The sequence below is a fragment of the Balaenoptera ricei genome, chromosome 14, assembly GCF_028023285.1.
Source record: "Balaenoptera ricei isolate mBalRic1 chromosome 14, mBalRic1.hap2, whole genome shotgun sequence".
NCBI classification, from domain to species: Eukaryota; Metazoa; Chordata; class Mammalia; order Artiodactyla; family Balaenopteridae; genus Balaenoptera; species Balaenoptera ricei.
Genome location: NC_082652.1, coordinates 93,197,117 through 93,218,337, shown reverse-complemented (window position 1 = coordinate 93,218,337; position 21,221 = coordinate 93,197,117). Strand labels below are relative to the sequence as shown.

The 21,221-nt window shown below is 52.6% G+C and overlaps 1 long non-coding RNA gene across 1 annotated transcript in view; it reads left to right on the top strand.

Annotated features, from left to right (window-relative positions):
* Positions 1–21,221, top strand: part of LOC132348242 (uncharacterized) — a 185,117-nt gene that overhangs the window by 59,360 nt on the left and 104,536 nt on the right. The window contains exon 2 of the long non-coding RNA XR_009497393.1: positions 18,120–18,193. This is a non-coding gene — a long non-coding RNA (uncharacterized LOC132348242). The remainder of the gene's footprint in view (positions 1–18,119; positions 18,194–21,221) is intronic.

Here is a 21,221-nt window from a genome sequence, read left to right as displayed (position 1 = left end):
TAGGAGGATTTAACTGCCCGAGTCACCCCTCCTGGGGTGTCCGCTGTGGCCCCGGCCGCGTGCTGTCCTGTCCTCCCGCTGGTGGGGTTCCTGTTGGTGGAACTATCTAGAGTAACCGGGCTTCACGCTTCTTCCCGGAATCCTGGCTCTGCAGCTGCAACAGAAACACAACCCAAAGCACCAGGCAGCTCCTCCACAAACACAAAACCCGACTCACATGGTTGCAGCTGGGTGTTGATTTTCAGTCCAGGAAACGAACAAACTTTGGAAATGATAGACTCCGTTCAAAATTCTTTTCTGTTGTTGCAATGCGCAGCCCTGGCTGTTCTGAAGCATCTTAGGGGCACCTGTCCTCGTAGGGAACACACCTCCGTCTCACGGGGCTCAGTTAGCATTGAAACTAGCGTCTCGGAGCTGTGTGTGGTTGGAGGGTGCGCCCCCTCTTCTCAGTCATCCTCGCGTTGAGGACGTGGTGTCGGGTGATCAGAGAGCATGATTCCAAGTTCAGAAATTGGTTGGAATATCAGGCTGCCGAGTGATCCTGGACAAGACATTTAGCCTCTCCCAGCCTCAGTTTCTTTATTTTTAAAAGGGGTCAATAATATAAAGATTATGAAGCTGAGTGAGTGTCCCAGAGGGTCCTGGGTACAGTGTGACTCGGGCCCTTCGGTTATGATGGACATCGAGAAACGATGCTGTTTACGGCCTGAACAAAGCCCCCTGCTCACGAGCCTCTCCAAGCCCTCTGCGGCCGCAGGAGGCAAGCCTGGCTGGTGTGAGTTAGTGTTTAAATCTGTGCTGTTCAGACGGACTCTGCCCCTTGTATATCCTCCTGGGAGCTACTGATGTCATCAAGCTTTCGGAGCAACTTATGTGTTTGGTGAGGCAAAGTTTAGATGTATTTACATTCTCTGCTCAATTAAGGATGCTCATCAGACCCATTTGGGCAACTCGATATTAGAAGAAGAACGAGTAATCTTTATGGGAATCATCTTCCATAGAAAGATTAAGTCAATATTGTGGAATGCTTGGGCGGGAAACATTAACAAACCGTCCGGCTCTGAGACGCGAGACTTGGGGGGAAGAAATAAAAGGAAGGCCCTGGGTTGTCATTGCAGCCTTGCCTAATTCTCAAGCTGTGCCAGCCGGGCCACCCGTGAGCTGTGAGCCCATTAGGAAAACAGCTGCCCTAAAAGAGAAGCAGGCGCGGCGTCTATTTATTAAATCTGGAGAGGGGCTCCATCCATCACAGCAATAGGTTTTAAGTGTTTGCTGGGCCAGGGAGAGACCCGCAAGCGCTCTTTGAAGTGTCTTTGCTGAAGGTAAACATCTGAGGAGCATAAATAGCTCGCTCTTCCCGCCAGCGAGTAACCTTGTCAGAGGGGCCGGGCGGAGGGGGCCGGGAGGACATCTGAAAAGGAAAGGCAATAAAGGAACCCTTGGAACGGCAATTTGCACATTTACTGCTCTTTGATATGTTAACTAGATTTTTTAAAAATGGAATTCTTGTCTTTCGAGGTCCTGGGGCAGTGATTGCCTCAGTGAGGACCTGCCGGGCAGTAGGGACCACGCAGCTTCTCGTTAACATGGCGACTCGGACGACCTCGTGGACGAGATGTAGTGACCGGTGGTACCATCCCCTCCAGGAGCCGCTGAGGGGGCCGAGCAGGGGCCTCTTCCGTCACGGTCACAAGGCTGCGTGAAGCTTGGGAGTTTCTTGTAAACAGGACATGTCCATTCTGAAAATCAGCAATGCTCTAGAGGACAAAAATTTTAAAAATTCATGTCATCCGTACCATCTTAAGACCCAATAGCTCTGGATTTTTCAATTTAGTGCTTTTTAACCTCCAGGAGGCTGATTGATTATGTTAAAATACGTCACCATAATGGGACACACGGTATTGTGTGTTATTTGACAGGATCTATGACAAAATCAACATCAGGCCATGCAAATCAGCAGGAAAGCCCAGTCTTCCAAAATTCAGTTAGTTGGATGAGTAATAACTTTCTTCTTCACGTGTATTTGGTTGCTAAAATTTGAGCCATATCTTTGACTTCGAAAACTTACTAGCTGTCCAATGACAGATGAAAGAAGACTTTGATTTCCAAAGTATGCCCTTCCATCTGGCGGTGATCTCCCTGGGTTCCGGGGGGAGCAGGGTGGTGGGGAGACGGCAGGGTGACGGAAACCATGACGATGCTACCACGTGAGGACAGAGAGTCCACGCGGAGGTCGGTTACAGCGGCAACAGGAGCTCAGCCAGCCGAGGGGGCAGCAAACACGCTGTCCAGACACCAAAAGAGCAGTGTCCGCTCTCGGCCTTGCCCCTTGGCTGGTCCTGGAAATGTGGGCAAATCACCTATGATCCCGTCCTTAAATAACCCCACCCAGCACCTGCAGCGGGTTTTGGCCTCGCTGGCGATGCCGGTCATGTCTTCCGTCCCCAAACCTCCGAGGTGGGAGCTTGTGCAATGACTTCAGCCACCTGCACCGAGCAGGCCGAGGTCAGGCCGCCTGTGTGTGAGCGTTGGGAGGCCAGCAGATCCAGGACTGTGTTGGACCCCCGGCTCAGGCAGGCAGCCGACCCCACGGGGAAAGTCTCCCCCCGAGCCAACGTGCCGGAACATTCTCAGGGGCGCGAAGGACGGGAGGGGCGCCGGAGCCCCCGGGGGCTCTCCTCATACAACCCCAACCCTGGGCACCATCCCAGAGCAGCAGCTCCCCAGGAAAACTTCCCAGGTCCCCCCAGCCCGTGATTTTCAAACTACTGGGTTCATGACCCAGTGGTGCACGCAACCAGCATTTACATAGAAACAAAATACAAAGCAACGGACGAGGATGAAACAGGTGTCGGAGCACCGCATTCTTCAGAAAGCTTCTACTTTTGTACATTGAGTGTCACCTGCAGGGACCAGGTTGGACCTCGGCCGTTCCTGCAACCCTGCCGTTCAGCGTCCCTGTGGCACTCTGTCACGATGCAACTCTGTGTGCTGCTACTTCACCAAGCCCCTTTCCTGCAGGGCCTCTGAGGCCCTTGCTGGCCGTGCATAACATGCCCGTCCCACAGGAGAACCTCGGCCAGTGTTCCCACGTGGAGGAGGAAGTGGGTTGAGTGGACGTGAGCCCGGCAAGGAGCGCAGACCTCGCCGTGTCCTCGGCCGGACGGGGCCTGCGCTCGCCGGCCCGTCTGAAGCACTAAAGGGACTGTGACATCCAGGCCACCTGGGCCGGCCCAGACCCCAGCCCCTCGGAAGGTGAGGGGGCAGGGTTGGTGAGTGAGGGACCGACGCTTCCCAGCAGGGGCTCTGGGTTCCAACAGCCTGGAGTCCCAGGCCGTCCCGCAGGATTCGTCCACACCCTGGGCTCTGAGTCCAGCAGAGGCCCCTCCAGCGGCCATGCCCGCCCCACTCAGGCCAGGACACTTACTGCTGCGTGTCTGGTGCGCGGGCCTCACCCTGCTCCTCACTGATCGTCCCCAGAAAAGCTGTGTGTAAATCGAATTTAAACAAACCGTGCGTTGCATCTCATATTGACTAGGGAACTTACTTTTTTTCCCTTGAAAGAAATTCGAGATAATATTGTTTTAAAGAATAGAATCTTATTGCAGTGTAAATTGTTATTCTTGTATTTGTTTTCTTTCTTAGGTTTTCTATGTAATGTTTTCTTTCTCCTTTTTAATATCGGATGCATATTTCAGATGGTGTGCGGTAAATATTTTAAGTTCTCTCTCTCTCCGTACATGTTGTAAATATTTTTCACTGATAGGTGTTAAGTCTCTGAACAACAGATCGGCAGATCCCGCCCTCCTTCTTCCTTCCTTTTTCACTCTTTCCTCTTTTAATCTTACCCTGACCTTAATCTTCTAAATGTCTAGCCTGGCAGCATTCCACGGAGAACTGTAATTAATACAGCTGAGTTAACGCCTAACTTGAGCCATCACCCGGCCTCCTGGTTTCCAGCACCTGCCATACGCCCCCGATGTCGAACGGAAAGCCTGGCTAATCCACACCCTGACTCTTTTCGTGCCCATTTGCTGAGACCACCGTGTGTCTTGGCCTTGGAAAGAGAAGAATAAATAAGGTACATCCCTAGTCTCAAGGAGTGGTTGGTTTAAAAGAGAGAGAGAAGCAGAAAGTTGCAGAAAAGCCCGGCCCACTCAGCACTAAAGATGATTGACGGGTGCAGAAAGCACGGGTGAACCCCTGGCTGGGGTGTCAGGGGCCCGGAGGGGTAGAGACCTGCCCTGGGTCTCCAGTGGGTACCAGCTGGCCGGTGTCCCAGGATTAGAAGCGGCTGTGATGGTTGAGGCAGCTTCGCAGAGACACGGGTGTGAGGTGCCTGGGCCTCCACGCGGTTCAGGATGCGGGGGAAGGGGGAATGGGGGCGGAGGGTACTGTGCAAACCTGCAGGGTCAGGTTTGGAAGGGGAGTCCGTGTGCCAGCGGGTTCTGGACAGGAGAACACCGGGCTCTTCATCTTCCCGAGTATCTGTGGCTCCAAATCCCCTTCTGATCCTGCAATTTGCCTGGGTTTCTCACGAGGTCACTGAAACAGGACTCAAGTCTGTTCTAGAGCTTTCCTTGGGACGAGTCCTCAGGTTTCTGTTTACCTGAGTCGGGGACCAGAAGGGAACAGGACTCGCCAGTATCTGTGAGCATGTCTCTTTGGATAATCGTGTGGGGTTGGAGAAGTTCCCCAGATCTCAGTCTCAAATTCTGTCCCGTCTGTGTGGATGATCTTCTGAGGCTGCTGTTGTTCTGGGCCCAGGAAACTCTGATTTTATCGCATGGCCGAATTGACATATTTCCCAGCAGACACCTCCAGGAAAGAAGAAGATCCGGGCGGGGGGTATTTGATGGCGCTATCTCGGTTCTCATTCACCTGTCTGTAAGGTGAGGCTGCTGGAGCGGCAGGTCCCCAGGGGCTGCTCTCACCTGTAGCCCTGCGATCATATCGGGTGTGCGTCTGGTGCCTTTCTGTGCATGCGAATCTTTGGCAAATTCTTTGATGGATAGAATTCTGAAACGATTCTCCAGGTAAAGTATTTTTGTGCATGTCAGGATACTAGGCTTGTCAGGGAGCAAAACAAGACTGATCTAAGCTCTCCGAGATTTTAGGGCTCTGACGGGCCGCTCGCCTTCCCCGGGGGATGGGTGTGGGTCACAGACACCGCGGCCACCAAGGGCGATGCTGGAAGGGGCCGCTGTGGTCAGAACCTGCCAAGGGGAGATAGGCTCACGGTTCCCTGCCCGTCTCTGGGTCATGGAGCTTTCGCCCACAAAGCAGCCACAGTCACTCCAGGCCCTGCGACATGGTGCGGGGCGTGGGAAAAGTGCGAGGACCCTCAGGCGCCGTGCCAGCACAGGGCGCTCTTTAGGAGTGGCCTGTATGGTAATAATAACAACGCAGAGGGGTTAAACGCAGCCCCGAGCGGTGCTGCCTGGTCCCCGCCCGCACCTGTGAAGGTTCAAATGTGCACAAAACATTTCTCAGATCAGCGCCATCCCTCAGCTGTTTTAAAACAGCTGACTTACCTCTGGCAGATAAATGTGTGTGTGTGTGTGTGCATGCATGTGTGTATGGGCATGTATGTGAATGTGTGCATGTGTTTGTGTGTGTACGTGTATGCATGCATGTGTGTACATGCATGTATGTGAATGTGTGCGTGTGTGTTTGTGTACACGCGTGTGCGTGTGTGCATGTATGTGAATGTGTGTGCGTGCATGTATGCATGTGTGTACGTGCATGTACGTTTGTGTGTATGCATGCATGTGTGCATGTATGTGAATGTGTGTGTGTGCATGTATGTGAATATATGAGTGTGAGTGTGTACGTGCCATTGGGCTGGGTTGATTTCGATGCATATTATCTGGTGTTGTGTCGTATCCATTACCAAAATACCGTTATCTCAGAGGTAAGAATTTAAATAACTGAGGGTCACGTCTCACCACGACAACAGCCCCTGCAGCAGGCGGGCGGTGCCGCGGGTCCTGGGAGCTGTCGTGATGCTCCGGGGGGCGCCGTGCACATCCTGACCCACCGTTTGTGAGCAGCGCAGGACCCTGGCCGATGTGACAGTGATGCTGTTATGACTACTGCCTGCTGGAGTAATTTGGGGGGAGTTGGTCCTCCCACAATGACCATTTTTCACGCCCACATTCTCAGGCTGGAAAACACTGGGGACGGCAGAAAACACTTGGAGCCGAGACAAACCACTTCAAATCCTGGCACGGTGCTGAGCCTTCTGGGTGGATCGTTCCAGAGGCTCAATTCTTTAAATAGCCTTTCCATCGGAGTTTACAGATATGAGAAATGGCCAATGGAGTATTTTTTTTTTTTTTTTTTTATTTTAAGTTCAAGTCTTCCTTGCCCTGAATGAATCAGATGGCTCTCTAGGGAAGGATGGGGCAAAACCAACAAGGTCCTTGTTCAACAGAGGAAGGGTCTGGTGTAAACGGCTAAAAGTAAACCCACGTTAGCCGGAATTCCTCATTGTCGACCCCAGCTCTGTCCTCATTACTGAAGATAAGACGCCCTCATTTTTGCCTTGTGAAACTGAAGAATCAAGTGGGAGGTCAAATTAAGAAGAGGCCGTGCATCCACCTGTGTGACCGCCGGGGACCCACGCAGGGACCTGCATGTCGGCTTGCAAAAACAAATTTAATTGCCAATTATGGGATTATAAAACACCTGAAAATCCTGGACTTAGAAGTTAGCTGAGCAACGTTGACCTGGGGTTTTAGTGAATTTTAAGGCTGTAATGAAATACAGGCAAAGGGGAAGTATTATTTTGAGTTTGCTTGAAGTCCCACTCCTCACGCTGTGAGAAATTGGATGTGGACTGCAGGTTCTCTCTGTGTGTACGTATAATAGACACAATAGATAATGTTATGAATATATGACGTATGCTAATGATAATTATGAGGCCAGCCCAGACAGTTTGCAGTGATTTTCCCCGCTCTTTGCGGCTGTTGGGAAGGAGGGCTGAGCGGTGGCGCTCAGGGCTGCACAGCCAGGGTCCAGGACCCCCGGGCGCCTTCTTTACCACGTACCGTGGATCCACGCCCGTGGAGCTCACGGCCAGCATTGCTGCAACTCGCCCTGAAGGAGGCTCATCTAACACACGTGTTCTCTGCAGGAGGGACGTCACGGCCTTCCTGTGCTCAGAACACCCGCCAGCCCACCAGCATCACACACGGGACAGTTGTAAACAGTGAAATCACCAAGAAAAAGCTTGAAAATTTGAGAAACGTGGCCCTGAATGGACCCTGAAGAGGACATGTGTTTCCCGTCTAAGAGCTGGAGCAGGAGGCAGGCGTCACCTGTTCGCTGTCAGCTGGGACGGGCACCTCGGCGTCTCTGTGCATCTGCAAAGGACCACGAGGCCCTGAGCGTTGATTTGAGGTGACAGCATGTTTTAGGGGGTGAGTGAATTGCAAATACGGAATCCGTGATCCAAGAGGGTGAACTGTGTCTGATGTCTAGGAAACTCCTGAAAAGGAGGAGAAGTCAAATATTTCTGTCTTCTAGGGAAAACCAAAGCACGTGTCTTGGCGAAGATGGAGTGAGGCTGAGAGCGCGGCCACGGCCACCAAAGGCGCACGGCCTGCATGTGCGCTCGTCAGCAGTCTGGTGACACCAAAGGTTTCGTGCCTGTCTCTGCACCTTCTTGGCGATGCCGCTTCCTCCTTCTGTCTTGGCTGCCGTGGCGGGATGCGGGACGCCTAGAAGGAGAAACACTTATTTCTGACCTTCCCCAACCTTGCCGGGCGTTTACAATGTTCTTTTTCGTTGTGCTGGCTTGTTAAAAACATTCGTGCCCCCTGGATCCTTTCTTAATTCCGCATTTCCTCAACTCTGAACATTTGGTATGATTGTCAACTAATATTTTGCAGGAAGGAACAGGAAAGAAAAACATAGCTGCTCAGGTCTGGGGGTCTTACTGATTGCCATGTATTTGTTTAGACATAAGTTCCAGAGGCAGGTGTAGAGGACAGTGGGCTTACTTTTAGTTGACTTATGTCCTTGTTAAGGACACAATGGATTTTCCTGTTAGTTTGTTATTATTTTTTAATTATTGGCATTAGCATTAATCTCCCAGGAAATGAATATAAAATAGGAAAAACGCCTTGGCCTCACTGGCAGTATTATTTTCTAGGATCTAGCTCTGTGGCGTTGAATGGAACCATTTTCTCTTCGCCCACATTCAATCAGGGCTTGTCTTCTTTATCCCTGGGCAGTTGCATAACTCTAATATTGACCTTAACCGAAGTCCTTTGTTTTCTACCCTAACAGCCTGAAGCATTAAAAAATGCGTGTTTACTTAATTTGTCCTGGCATGCGGTGTAATTACAAGCAGTTTGTTTTCTCTGTTGTAAAATATGGTCTGGAGAAGGAATAAAGTAATGTGGAAAATTAACATCATGATGTACTGTATCATGGAGTAACACTAAAACTGCCTGCCAGCGCTCGTACTGGAGGGCTGCTGTTTGTGTCGTGTGCAAGAGCAATAAAGAATTAAATGCCTCTTTCTCAACTGTATTTGCATGATTTTCAGCTGCAGTAAAATTAATCTGATCTGCCTCTGAGAATAAATGCCACCACGACGACAAAATCAAAGACCCCGAAGAGTCGAGTGGCGCTCCCACAGCTTTGAAGTCCTACCTCGGTGCTTGTTTTAATGGATGAATCTCAGGGACACCATCCTTGGCTGAGACCCGAAGGCGGTGGACCCACCATGGGCCGCTGTCCACGCTTGCGTCCCCACAGGCGTCCCCAGGTGTGTCTTTTGGGCCCTTTAAGGATGGGCGGGCCCAGATGGAAACCGGGACACAGGACAGAGCGCAGCTCCTCGGGCCACCCTGTGGCCTCCGCCCCTGTTGCTGGAGGGTCTTGCCAACTCTGCAGCGTGGTCTGCTTCTCTGTCTCACTCCTCCTGCAAAACATTCTGTGATACTCTCTGTGAAGGACACTGTATAAATAATAAATTGTATTGTATCATTTACCAAACTTCAAGTGATCACAAAAGGAAACATAATAAGCCTCTTACAATAAAGATAACAAATTCCGCAATTCGCCCAGGGGGCAAGTTAGGACAGTGTCTGTGTGGGCGCATCGGACTATGCCTCCCTCAGCTGCTTCCTCCCAAGCTCTACTTGTTGGTTCTAAACAGCTCGAGGGAGCGAAAGCCCCTGGGACACCAGTGAGTAACTCAGCATCACTTCTGAGCTGCCATCTGTTCTCCATTGGGTGACCTGCCTGAAACTGGCCTTATTCTACGCAACGTGCTTTAACGTGGGCCTTCTGGGGACGTTTGAGGCCTTTTGTACTTGTGTTTGCAGTGAAACCACAGTGTCAGGCTCTGAAGTGTCTCAAGTGCGTGTGCTGCTTTTGTGCAGAGGGTCCCCACTCAGGAGACCCACGCCCACTGAGAGAGGCCTCCTGTGTCCCAGGAAGGGAGCGTCTGAGCCCAGGCTGTGGACAGAACACGGTTTATCCAGCTAACCTGCCCCCCACCCAGTGGACTCATCTGCATCTTCCCCAAGAAGCTGGGTGACTGCAGAGGGCAGGGGCTTTTAACAACAGTCAAGCAGCAAAAAGCCTCCTGGACCCACTGGCCAGTGGTAGGAAAATCATTAGAAGAGGTCGGGCTCAGCAAATATCTTAAGAATAATTCCTCCTGTAATTCGTGACCTTTGGGGGATAGAATCAATAGCGTTAAAAAAAAAAGCGCGTCAGCCAGACGGCGCTTCCTGGCGAGCGGGAGCTCCTTGTCTTGCGATGTCTGTGTCCTGTCTGCTCCTGAGTGGCAGCTCCGATGGTGGTGACCTCACTCCCCTTCCTCTGCGCCAGCCCGGGCCACGGGGGCAGCTGTCTCCTCTGCGGCTCCGCACGGTGTCCGATTCCTCCATGAAGGGACCCATGGGGGCCGCCTGGGAGCAAGCTGCCAACCTCCCCGGGACCCCGGGCAGAGGGCGCCCCCGACAACCTCACCAGGTTGCAGGTGCTGGTCCCACATTTTGTTCCAGGTTCCCAGCAACGAGGGAGACCTCAGAGAAAAAAGGGAGGGAGGGAGAGACCGCGGGCAAGTCTCGCTGTAACTCTTCTACCCAAGGACCTTTTTGGAGACTTTGGAAAATGCAGTAAGTTGATTTTCCCCAAACCTAGCTCCTTCCCAAGTGTGGAATGTACTCAGTTTTGGAGTCACAGCAAATGTGTCTGTTTATTTCATACATGACCATCCCCCTCCTGCAGTAGGTACTTGGCAAACTCTAAAGCTCCTTGGCTGGGGGAAACGCACACCTCTTAGGTCCCTGGACACGTGCAGGAGACAGGCGAGGGTGGCACAGAGACCGCGGGATTTCGGGATCTGGGTGGAGCCCGTGTCAGGGTGGGGACTCATCAGCCTTGGCCTTGGAGGCTTTGCTGAGCAGCCTCTCCCTGAGGACCGTGGCCCTCCGTCCACTCCTCCCTCCTCCCAGCTCCGCCCTGAGCCTGCCTTCTAGACACTGACCTTCCAGATCCAGCCCTTGGGCTTCAGTTTGTTCTGCATTTCGCGCTGGGGATGCGCCCTGCCCCGCTGGTGCCACTGCTGCCCTTGCGACCGTCCTCAGATCAGTCCATCTGTGCTCCGCAGGGCGTCCTGGCGCCTGTGGGCCAGGTGAGCTGAAGAGAGAAAGGGCGGACCCTCCTCACCCTGGAGGTCTGGGTGATATGGGCGCACTCATCCTGGTGGGATGACCACTGTGTAGACAGGTCCAGGGGGTCCTGGAGGTGGAGGGACTGGACGGTCACTAGGGAGACGCGGGGAGACGCCGGCACGAGCACAGGGTCGGAACCCAGACGCGGGCCTGGAATCCCGGCTCTGTGGCTCTCTAGAGAGTGTGGCCCCTCTGAGCTCCGGTTCCCTGGTGTCAAGACAGACATGCCTTCTGACCTCAGGTGTGTGCGGATATGGAAAAGCTCTTCAGGCCCGAGGGCTTCACAATGTGGGTTCGTTCACATAAGAACGGGCAGCGAGAGGACCCCCCCACTGCTCCCCGAAGCACCCGTGCCCTGAGGCCTGGGGCGTCACCGAGGGCAGGGAGACAGCTCCAGTTCACGCCGAGCTGTCTTGGCGTCCGTGGGAAGGCTGCGGGGTCTGTGTGTTTCCTACTTCTCGTCCCCAGCCCAGCCCTGATGGCTGCCTGGTGGCTGGGGCCTTGGGCCGTTGCCCTTCCCTCCTGCCACCTGGCCCCGCGCCTGGGGTTAAGCTTGTGCTCCGCCTTCCCACTCGCCGGCTCTCGGGGCTCCCGCTCCATCTCCTTACAGCCCCCGGCACCACGTCACCACCGAGACAAACTTGCTTCTGGTCTCGTCCGTCTCTGTGAGAACATTCGAGTTACTTCTGTGGTTTCCCAGCGCCTAGAACGGGGCTGGCAGCTCTGTGAGGATCTCTCGGATAAATGAACAAGTTCCTGTGACTTTCCAGGGGAGGCGGTTGCTGGGTGATAGGACGTGAGGGGGAGGAGGTCACGATCAAGGTGAGCTCCTTACCTGTTTCCTCAGGATGGGGCGGAGTCTGTGCCCTTGTCCACGAGGGTGGGCTGGGCGGAGGCTTGGGCACGCCCACCTTCCCTTGGCGACCCCTCAGGTGAGCATGCTTCTCCCTTCCGGACTTGCTTTCCCAACACATGGTCCCGAGCCAGTGGCCTGGGAGCGTCTTCCTTGGTAACTTCTCTTGAAGGAAGCAGAGAAACAAGGTGGGATCTGGCAAAGACCCCGGGGCTCCGTGCCCTGCTCTACCCCAGCCAGCAGGCCATCCTGGGGGCTTCTCTGAGCCTCGTGGCCTGCCTGTAGCCCACGGCGCATTTCTGTTGTTTGCAGTGAGGCTGGATGACGTGGGGGACTGTCCCCAACGACGCAGAGCACAGAGCCTGAGGCTGTATCAAGGCGGGTGGGCCCAGCAGACCTGCTTTCCTGGTCTCAGGTCTGAGCCGAGTGGCAGGGGCCGTGGGCTGCACCTTACGGTGATTTCCGTCCAAACCGGTCTCAGTAGAATTTAGGCTGTAAAACCAAGCGCACTCGTGTAGACTGGCTGTGGGGTGGGGTGGGGGAGGGCAGGAGAAGTCGGTGAGATGTGTGGTCCTGGCGTTCCTCTGCATCGCATCTCTGGTTGGGTACCATTCGCGGGGCAGAGCTCTGGGTGTTGTTGGGAAGACCACAGCTTTGGTTTGGGTGTGTTGGATTGAGGCATCATTATCCTAGGGAGGGTAGGACAACACTCCAGACATGAGCAGTGACCCTGAAGTCAGGACCCTTGTCTGAGCCTGGCAGGGAGGCTGTGAGGTGCAGGAGAAGGTCAGGCCCAGGGGGCGCGGGGGCCCTGCATGTCGAGGGGCTCCGGGCCACGAGCTCACTTCTCGGGGTGCCCACTGGGGTCGTGATGCTGTTGCTGACCGCTGACCCCAGCAGGTGCTGGGCGAGCGGACCTCGTGGCCATGGAGGGGTTGGCGGGGCGGCGACGGCCTTGGGCACGAGCTGGGTTTCTAATACTTGTGTTGGTAATAGAGCCTCGCAGCTTGTTGAATTCATTTTAAGAAGCATTGATATTTCCTGTACTGTAATTTACCGCACATTAACTGAAACATTACAGGGCCTGTTTTTGGAAACGCATGTGTGACTCTCATTAACGCTAACTAGGGAGAGGTGGGGACATCGAGAGCAGACTGTCCCCTGCACCCTCCCTCGGTGCAAAGACCGACCTGCTGTTCTGTGGAACTGTCGGGTTCCTTTTCCTTCAAAGAGGTTCTCTCTCTGTCTTTGAAAAGGACCAAGGGGTGTGTTTAGCATTGAAACTATATCAAGAGTCATGGTGAAAAACAACCTGTAATGACACGGTATGGTATTAAAGAGTCAGCGTAGGGGATAAGGGAGGGGAGGGATCAATTGGGAGATTGGGATTGACATACACACACTACTATATATAAAATAGATAACTAATAAGGACCTACCATATAGCACAGGGAACTCTACTCAATACTCTGTAATGGCCTATATGAATAACAGATTCACTTTGCTGTACACCTGAAACTAATACAACATTGTAAATCAGCTATACTCCAATAAAAATTTAAAAAAAGAGTCAGTGTAGCTACAATTTCTATGCTTTGATTATTTATAATTATGGAAATATTTTGGGAGGAAGAAAAATATTTTCCGAAACTTATCAACAAGTCTAGTATTATCTTCACACCACTAATGCACTGCAAAAAATATCCCAGCGTAAAATGTGAAAGTGTTTTTTTTTTTTTCTTTTCTGTATAACTTCCAACGGCACATCTATCACATCGTAAATGACAGGCAGCATTTGTGGGAGAAGCCAGGGGTGTAACGGTGCGCAGGCCGGAATTGCAGCCTATAAAATATTGAGAGAGGACTTCAGCTTAGCAGTAACATGAAAATACCTGTAATCGAAGTAGGCCCCATTGGTTAAGTTTCATCTTATATTCATATAAATATTTCAGGGTTCTCCCTTTTGCCACATACGATGTTAGAGGCCCAGAGACCAGCAACATCTCTTTAACATCCCCAATAAACTGTGTGGCCTCCATGGAGCTAGTTTTCCTTTACTGGACAGACTTGTAGGCAGTTTACTTTGAAAATGTCATTTTCCTTTTGTTTCGAATAATGCAGGAAAGGTTTCGTCTCCTTTCAGCCAGTGCCTGTAGAGATGCACCGATGACCATCTCTGTCTGGTCCAGCTGCTGGCCATAGCTTGGGGGTGGTACGGAGCTGGCATTTCCGTCACCTTTCTTCTGGGTGGAATTTGGATCATTTGGAAACAACATTTCTGAGTGTTAATCTGAGGGTCACTGTGCCCAGTGTTAGAAACACGAGCGGCTTCAGGGTGGGCATCGCGACGTTGAACCACGTCCCGGACCCCACCGGGCTGTCCCTCTCTGCCGGTCAGCATCGTGGGAGGTCACGTGGGAGGGGCTTGTTTGAAATGCGCCTGCAGGGGTCTGGGGGGGGGCGGGGTGAGGGCATCAGCGATGGTCTCTGTCTCCTCCTGCTGTCCAGCGTCCAGTGTCCAGCCTTCTTCATACCTTCAACCCCAGGCATTTTGCCCTCTGGTCCCCGTTTCGGAAGCGATACTGTTTTGACCCTTCTCAATGGGATAAAAAGGCACTTTGTCTCTCTAGTGCTTCTGAATATGCACCACGATGTGCTTTGTGCCGTGTTTAATGTCTCCCCTTTTAAACGGAAGCTCCGGCTGGCATTTGCCGTCTGTGAGGCGAGTGAGGGACCCAGGGTGCGCGAGGGCCCGAGTCAGGAGCACCCACGGTCTCGCTGTGTCCTGGCTCTCCCCGAATGTCCTGTTTCCGTCAGCCATGGTTCCACTCCCATTTGACCTTTTACTCACTGGTATGTTTGTCCCCGTCTTGCAGTCAAAACGGCCGCCTCCCTTGAAGGTGGGAGCGGAAGAAATTCTGCTGCAGGGCGCGGTGCGTAGGGCGAGAAGCTCCTGCGGTGGTTTGGGGTTTCAGCGGCCAGATGTTATCTGGGGTCCTCGCAGCCTCTTTCCTCTCCCTCTCATGGTGTGAACCCGCTTTCCTTCCCGGATGAAGTGCTGTTGGCAATGTGCCCTATGATCACGTTGAAGAGGTTCCCCGGAAATCAGCATAACTGCAGCACGAGGTGTTTGGCTAGTTTATTTTTTTAATTTTGAAATAATTTTAGACTCAGAGAAAAGTTGCAAAAATCGTGTAGAGTTCCCGCGTGCTCCTCCGATGTTGCTGGTGACCGCTACAAGGGGACAGTAGTGAAACGAAGACCTTAACTTCGGTGCAGGGCTGTCACTAACCTGCAGACCTTGCCCTATGTCACTGGCTTTCCTAATGACGCCCTTCTCCTGGCTGGGATCAGGCCTGGGTCCCCTGCTGCATTTGGGGTCACAGCTCCCAGGCTCCCGTCTGTGGTGCGGGAGAAAGTCCTTGTCTCTCGCGCCCCTGGCACTTGTGACGAATCCCGGCAGTTGCTTTGTAGAAGGTCCCTCAGTTTGTGTTTGTCTGATGCTTCGTCCTGATTAGATTGAAGTCATGCATTTTTGGCAAGAGTGCCCAGGATGTGGTGTCTGATTTTCAGGGCATCGTATCGGAAGGTACGTGGTGTCTCTGTGTCTCACTGCGGGTGATGTAACCTTGATCTCTCGATTAAGGTGGCGTCTGCCAGATTTCTCCACAGTAAAGTTACTATCTTTCCCTTTGTAAGAATAAATACCTTAGGGAGGGGGTGAAACTTGAAATTATACAAATATTCAGTTTCTTCTGAAACCTTTCTCACCAATTTCACATCTCATGATGGATCTTGCCTGTGACCATCATTAGGGAGGTGTTGTAATGGTGATCTCCCGTTTCTCTCACTTTTTCTATATTTATTAATAGGATTTTTTCCTTAAGGAAGTGACACCCCTTCCTCCCATCATTCATGGTGGGAGTTAGGAACCTTTATACTCGTCCTAATATGTATCAATACAGTTCCTGTATAAAGCTTGGCTGAAAATGTCTGTTGAAATTAAATCTTGTTACCAGGATTCATCCAGGAAATATTCATATGTCTGGTGTCATTTTATTTTCTATTCAAGTTCATAACATTTTTCTCGTGCACTTCTTTGTACCTTTGGAACTCAATAATGTGATTGACTAGTGTCCACTTGAAGGGACTATTCTAAGATTTTTGTCCACTTAGAACACTGTCTTGTGATTCAGAAAACCAAATATTAATATAAATTTTTTGAAATAATCTTATAGAGCGTCATTATAAGTTCACATATTTAAACAGAGACACGGTATATCTCTAGATGTAGAAAGCTAAAAAATTGTCAGTGGAATCAGCTAACTTAGAAATAATGGGAAAATAAGAAACTCTTGGAAAAAACATCTTTACAGGCACCATATATCTTTACCCTCAGTCTTTCAAAAGAAATGACACATGGATATTAAAGAATATTTTTGCAAGATTGGGTGAGTTGGATGTGTGTTCTCCTGCATATAAATGTTTTACTGTCCTTTAGCAGCTGGTCTTAGCCAAGAAACCAAGATATTTCCTGCTAAGCTTTAAATCAGCTGTTTTATTGAGCACAGAGAATGTTTTACTCTAACATAATTCTGTACATAAAATATTACATTAGAAGAAGAAGATAAAGTTTTGTACTTTCATTCTCCATCTATTTGACTGAGAACACTTGCAACGAACTCTAAGCAGTCGGGAGGATTTGAGGTCCAGATGGGCGGCAGAGGGAGGTCTCCAGTGACCAGACTCCTGAGTTGCTGGGGGAGGTTTTGGCAAGCGCACTGAAAGGTCATTTTAACAGCAGGAGAAACAGACGACAGCTAACAGCGGTAAGAAGTCAGAGGGTAGACACGCGCAGGGACCCGCCCTGGGGCAGCCCCATCCAGAGACCGGGTGATGGAGCTGCCCAACGCAGCCTACAAGTGCCCGCTCGCTTTAGTGGGGCAGTGCTCAGGGCCGTCTTCTCCGCAGAGCTCCTCCCACACGGGGGTCTCTGGGGCTGTTGCACCATGGTTGGACTTCTGCCGTCCCCCCGCACCCCCGCTCAGGAGCACTGCCACGTAAACCCTCTGCTTCCGCATCTCAGAGCCGTGTTTCTGCATGACAGACGTAGAAAGGATTTAATTTTTTGAATATCCCAAGATGCCCTGTAAAGCACCAGTCTCCACTCTCTTACATTCTGAGTATATTGTAAACAGGCTGTAATGGTGCATTTTGCCCGAAATCATGGGGGAGAAACATTAAGGTCCATCTTTTTTAAAAAAGAGAACATCCTTCCTTGCACTTACACGCTCGTTCTCCTTGGTAACTTTAGCTCATCTGATACTCTTGTCAGACAGCCTCAAATGTCTCCACACTTTGAAACCCTGGCTGTCAGGATAATTAAAACTTCCTATCCTATTTTTCTGCTGCTTGGATGATTAATAGCAAATAAAGTTTCCAGAGGACCAAGCCTTCAGGCTCACCAGCAGTTATCTCTGCTGCGATTCGACCCGCATGGAAGTCCTACTAATGTTTTCTGCACTCTTGTGTTAGGGGAACGGGTAATTACATTTTATGCAAAGAAAAGTTTAGCTGAAGTGTTAAGTCAATACTTCAGAGGATGTGCCCAGAAAATGTGAGGACCACGGACAGCTCCGGGGCTAGAAAAAGGGTCTGAAGGCCTTGAAGGGAGGGCAAACTGGGGATGGGGATGGAAAGAGAGTCTGAATCCAGCTGTTACCTTAGCAACCGTCGTTCTCCCGCCGCCCCCCCCCCCCCCCAGCATCTTCACGGGAGAAAGAAGTTAGCACCTCTGTTCAACAGACAGGGAGGGATGAACGAGATGAGTTGTCCAAAGCTGTGAGTTGTCCAAAGACGGCAAGTTGCTGATGGGGGTGCTGGAACGAATTTCTTCTCTGTTGTCTTATTTTTAGGTGTCATGCTGCCACTGCGATACCACCCTGTCTAGAAATAATGAAAAATGCAAATATCTTTCTCAAAACTTCCCGTTTCTCTGCCTCGTTGACACTATACACTTGTCATTTCATGTTGTCTGATACCTTCCTTTGCTCTTGGGTACTGACTGTCATTAAACAAGTACATGTGCCCTTTCCACGTAGACAGTGAAGCTCAATGAACATCCCAGGAACGCCTAAGCCGCCGCACACACCGCTTTCCTTGCCGGTCTCCCCAAACGTAATTCGTGCTTCTCTCCTGGCACCTGTCGTGTCACCATTCGGTTCCTACAGGCCACCCTGCCTGGAAGACTTGGTTTCCAAGCGCAGATTTGGTTTTCCTCTGTCTAGCTCCTGTGTTTAGCACAAGGCTGAGCCTTTGGCAGGTGTTCATTGTGTGCCATGAAGAGACTGGATGTACTTTGAAATCTGCAGGCAAAATGTTCCAAACCGAGCAGGAGCTGTTTTTAGGAAGATGTGTTTGTTTAGAAAGTGTGGAGCAAAGTTTGAGCAGGATGTGTGACCACTCAGTTAAACATGCGCTCTTCTGCTTCTCCCAGTGAGGAGGTGACCTTGTGGTCTCCAGGCTTTCCCACCGAAGTGACCATGAATGACGCTTTCTTTCCCCAGGTCACGAGGCACAGAGCCGGAGAGACCCTTGAGACCGTGCTGGGCCCTCTAGAAACTAATGCTCTGGAGCCGCAGTGAGTCCTCCTCTCTATGGATCAATGCGATTTATCAATCTTTTATTAATCGTTTTAGACTCCCTATTGTTGCATTCTCAAAGTACCCTCAGCAGACCCTCCTGTGGGTACTAGTCAAAAGTGCAGAACCTCGGGCCCTAGGTTCAGACCTGTTGGATCCAAACCCCTGGGTATGGAGTGAGGGATCTGCGTTTTTATTTAGACTCTACGTTGATTCTTGTGCACAGAAAAATCTGAGAACCACAAGCAGCGATTCTTTTGAATTTTTTTATGCTCCTCTTTGCAGAGGTGGCTTCAGAGATTGGGGTTTCTTCATCCACGGTGTAGCGGGAGCTGTTGCCGGGGACAGTGTCCACGGGGGGCTCGTTTGCAGCTCTGCACCCCGCCCCCTGCATGTGGGCGGAGCCCAGCGACTAGTTCTCGCTGATGGAGTGGAGGGGACGCTGCGTCTGTCCCTTCCAGGCCAACGTGTTAGGAAGTTGGTGGTCTTTGCCCACCACGGCTGTGAGGGGTGTCTGAAGCCGGGGAGGAGGGTTACGCCACAGGCGGAGGGAGCCTGGCCCCCAGAACGGCAGCCAGCAGCCGACGGAAATAGCCATGTAGGACTGCTAAGTGAATGGGAAATAGATGGGTGAAGCCACTGAAATTTGGAAGCTTATTTTTTGTTCATTTTGGAAGTGGGTGCAGGTGTGATAAAAACCTGAAACTACGGCCTCGTTCTGGCGGTATGTTGATGGATGGTGAGGTTGGCGCTGCAGGCCAGAGGGCTGGTGAGGCCCATTAAGCCCTGGCAGAACGTTTGGCAAAACTGTCGCCCGCAATGTCTTGGAAGGCAGGCCTCCTTGTCACGGAGCCTCTGGCTGCAGCGGGGTCTTCGGGAAGGCCCAGGATGTTAGCGTTCGCTGGCTGCCACGGCCGTCGCCAGGGGGGCGTTACGAGCAGAAGGTGAGCTCGGATGATAGCTGGTGGGTTTCAGGTGGAAATGGAAGAAAAACCCAGGTGAGGCATCAGAGCTTCACAGGGTTGGAAGAAATTGCTTCTGGATCCTAAAAGGTAAGAGATAAGACTGAAAAGTAGTTTGGATTACGAAGCCTTCTCTGTTAAACAAAATGAGTCACTCTGTGCCAGCCCGGGCTGAGCGCTTTACTGCCCGTGTCTCAGAGGGTCTCAAGGTGGAGGCTGGTGGGCGGGGAGATGTGCAGACAAGCAGGGAACACAGCGGGCCCGCGGAGTGTGTAAGACCCCTGCCGCTGCTTCCTGGGACCTGGAAGGCCGACGTCTGCGATCCTCTGGGGGCTTTGCTCAGGGAGGGCCAGGACACCCAGACTAAGAGGTCCCGGAGAGCCCAAGCCTAGTGTCCCCATTGGACCCCCAACCTGCACAAGTAGGGCTCCTTTCCCCGGCACGACTTCAGATGCGGCCATGGAGGTGATGGGCCCAGCAGGGTCCCTGAGGTGGAGGCAGGGGCCGACCACACCCGTCCGGGGTTCACAGGCCTCTGGGCAGTGGGAGGCACATCTGGGCCCTGATGAGGCTTCGTATCGCCCGAGAGCCTGGGGCCTGAGCTGGATACAGTGAGCCGGGACTTGGGTGATGAAGTTAGGGTCGTATGTGTGGTCCAGGGCCAGAGGCTGTGGCAGAAATGGCCAGCTGTCCCCATGCCTGTGTGTCCCCGCCCACGAGTTACCGTGTCCTCAGACGTGGCTGCCAGCCAGGGGCTGCGTGTCCTGCCCCGTCCGCTACCTAGACGTGTCCATGCTTCTGGTTCTTGCCATTGGGATTTGAGCATAAACGATGCGATGCTGTCTGCGCCGGCTGAGGTGGGAACCAGCACCCCGTCTTCTCTGTCTCGTTGTAGTTGTTGGCTGGAAGAAGAGGAGTCTGGGGCCCAAGGGGACGTCAGAGCCACAAGGGGAACGTTGCTGTCAGGACACTGGGGAGCCGCAGCGAGGTCACGGCAAAGGATGGCTCTATCAGGCCTGTGCTTTGAAAAGGTCGGGGCGGCGCTGGCGCCAGGCGCTCAAGGCCAGAGGAGCCGAGGCTTAGGGTTAGGAGGTCGTCGTGTGCACGGCAGCTTTTGTTGTTAAGGTTGTAAGAAAGGAAACGCGGCCCTGCCTTCCCAGGAGACTGTTCATCTAGGCGTCACCTTAAGCAGGTTCGAAATAATCCAAGTGGCATCTTCGGGCACAGAGCAGCCCCCGCCCGACCTCAGCCCCCTTGTGCGATGTGAGCGGATGGGCCCTTCCAGTCCCCAGCCTCTCAGGGCCAGGGAGGAGGCGTGGAAGCTGGCTGAAGGCGGTCTCAGGGTCTTGCCTGTCCCGCCTCTGACCCTGGGGTGACTGTCCTCTCAGGACCCCCCTTCCCCCAGGTGTGAGCCATCCGACCCCTTGCCCTCCCGGCCCTGCGTCCCGTCTGCCACGCCGGTCCTCCCTGCCCTGCCACTGGCTCAGTTTTGTCTCAGGATCCGGTACCGAGGCCACCACCCCGCCCTCCCCGGCGGCACGGAAAGCCCGCCCCCCGGACACAGCACTCAGCCAACGCCTTTGTGCTGGAAGCACTCGGGGACTCTGGATAAAGACCTGGTGCCGGACGGTCAGCGCGGGCAGGACTTGAGGTGGGTGCCCTGTGGGTCCGAGGACTGAGAAGCTGCGGGGGAACCAGCAAGAGCACACGCCCCATCGTAGGTGGTTGTGGTTAAGGAGGAAGGAACAGCTATTCTCCTTTACGACTGCCTGTGTTGTTTTTCCAAATGGCTACTACTTGTTAGCACGTGAATACCATCAAGTTGTTTGGACCTGGCCTCTTGATAAAGGGAATGATTTGCTGTTTTGGGGGGCCTAAGGGTGCCGTGAAAATTCACTGCATACCGAGGGCTGTAGGCAGAGGACAGTTGAGACCCTCGATCGAAGGATGGGGCAGGGATGGGGGGACCCAGGTCCGAGCGTCTGGGAGTGGTGACCCTCCCCCCAACCCCGAGCTGCTCTGGAGGCCGTGGCACAGCGGGGTCCGGGAGAGCCGAGTGCCAGGG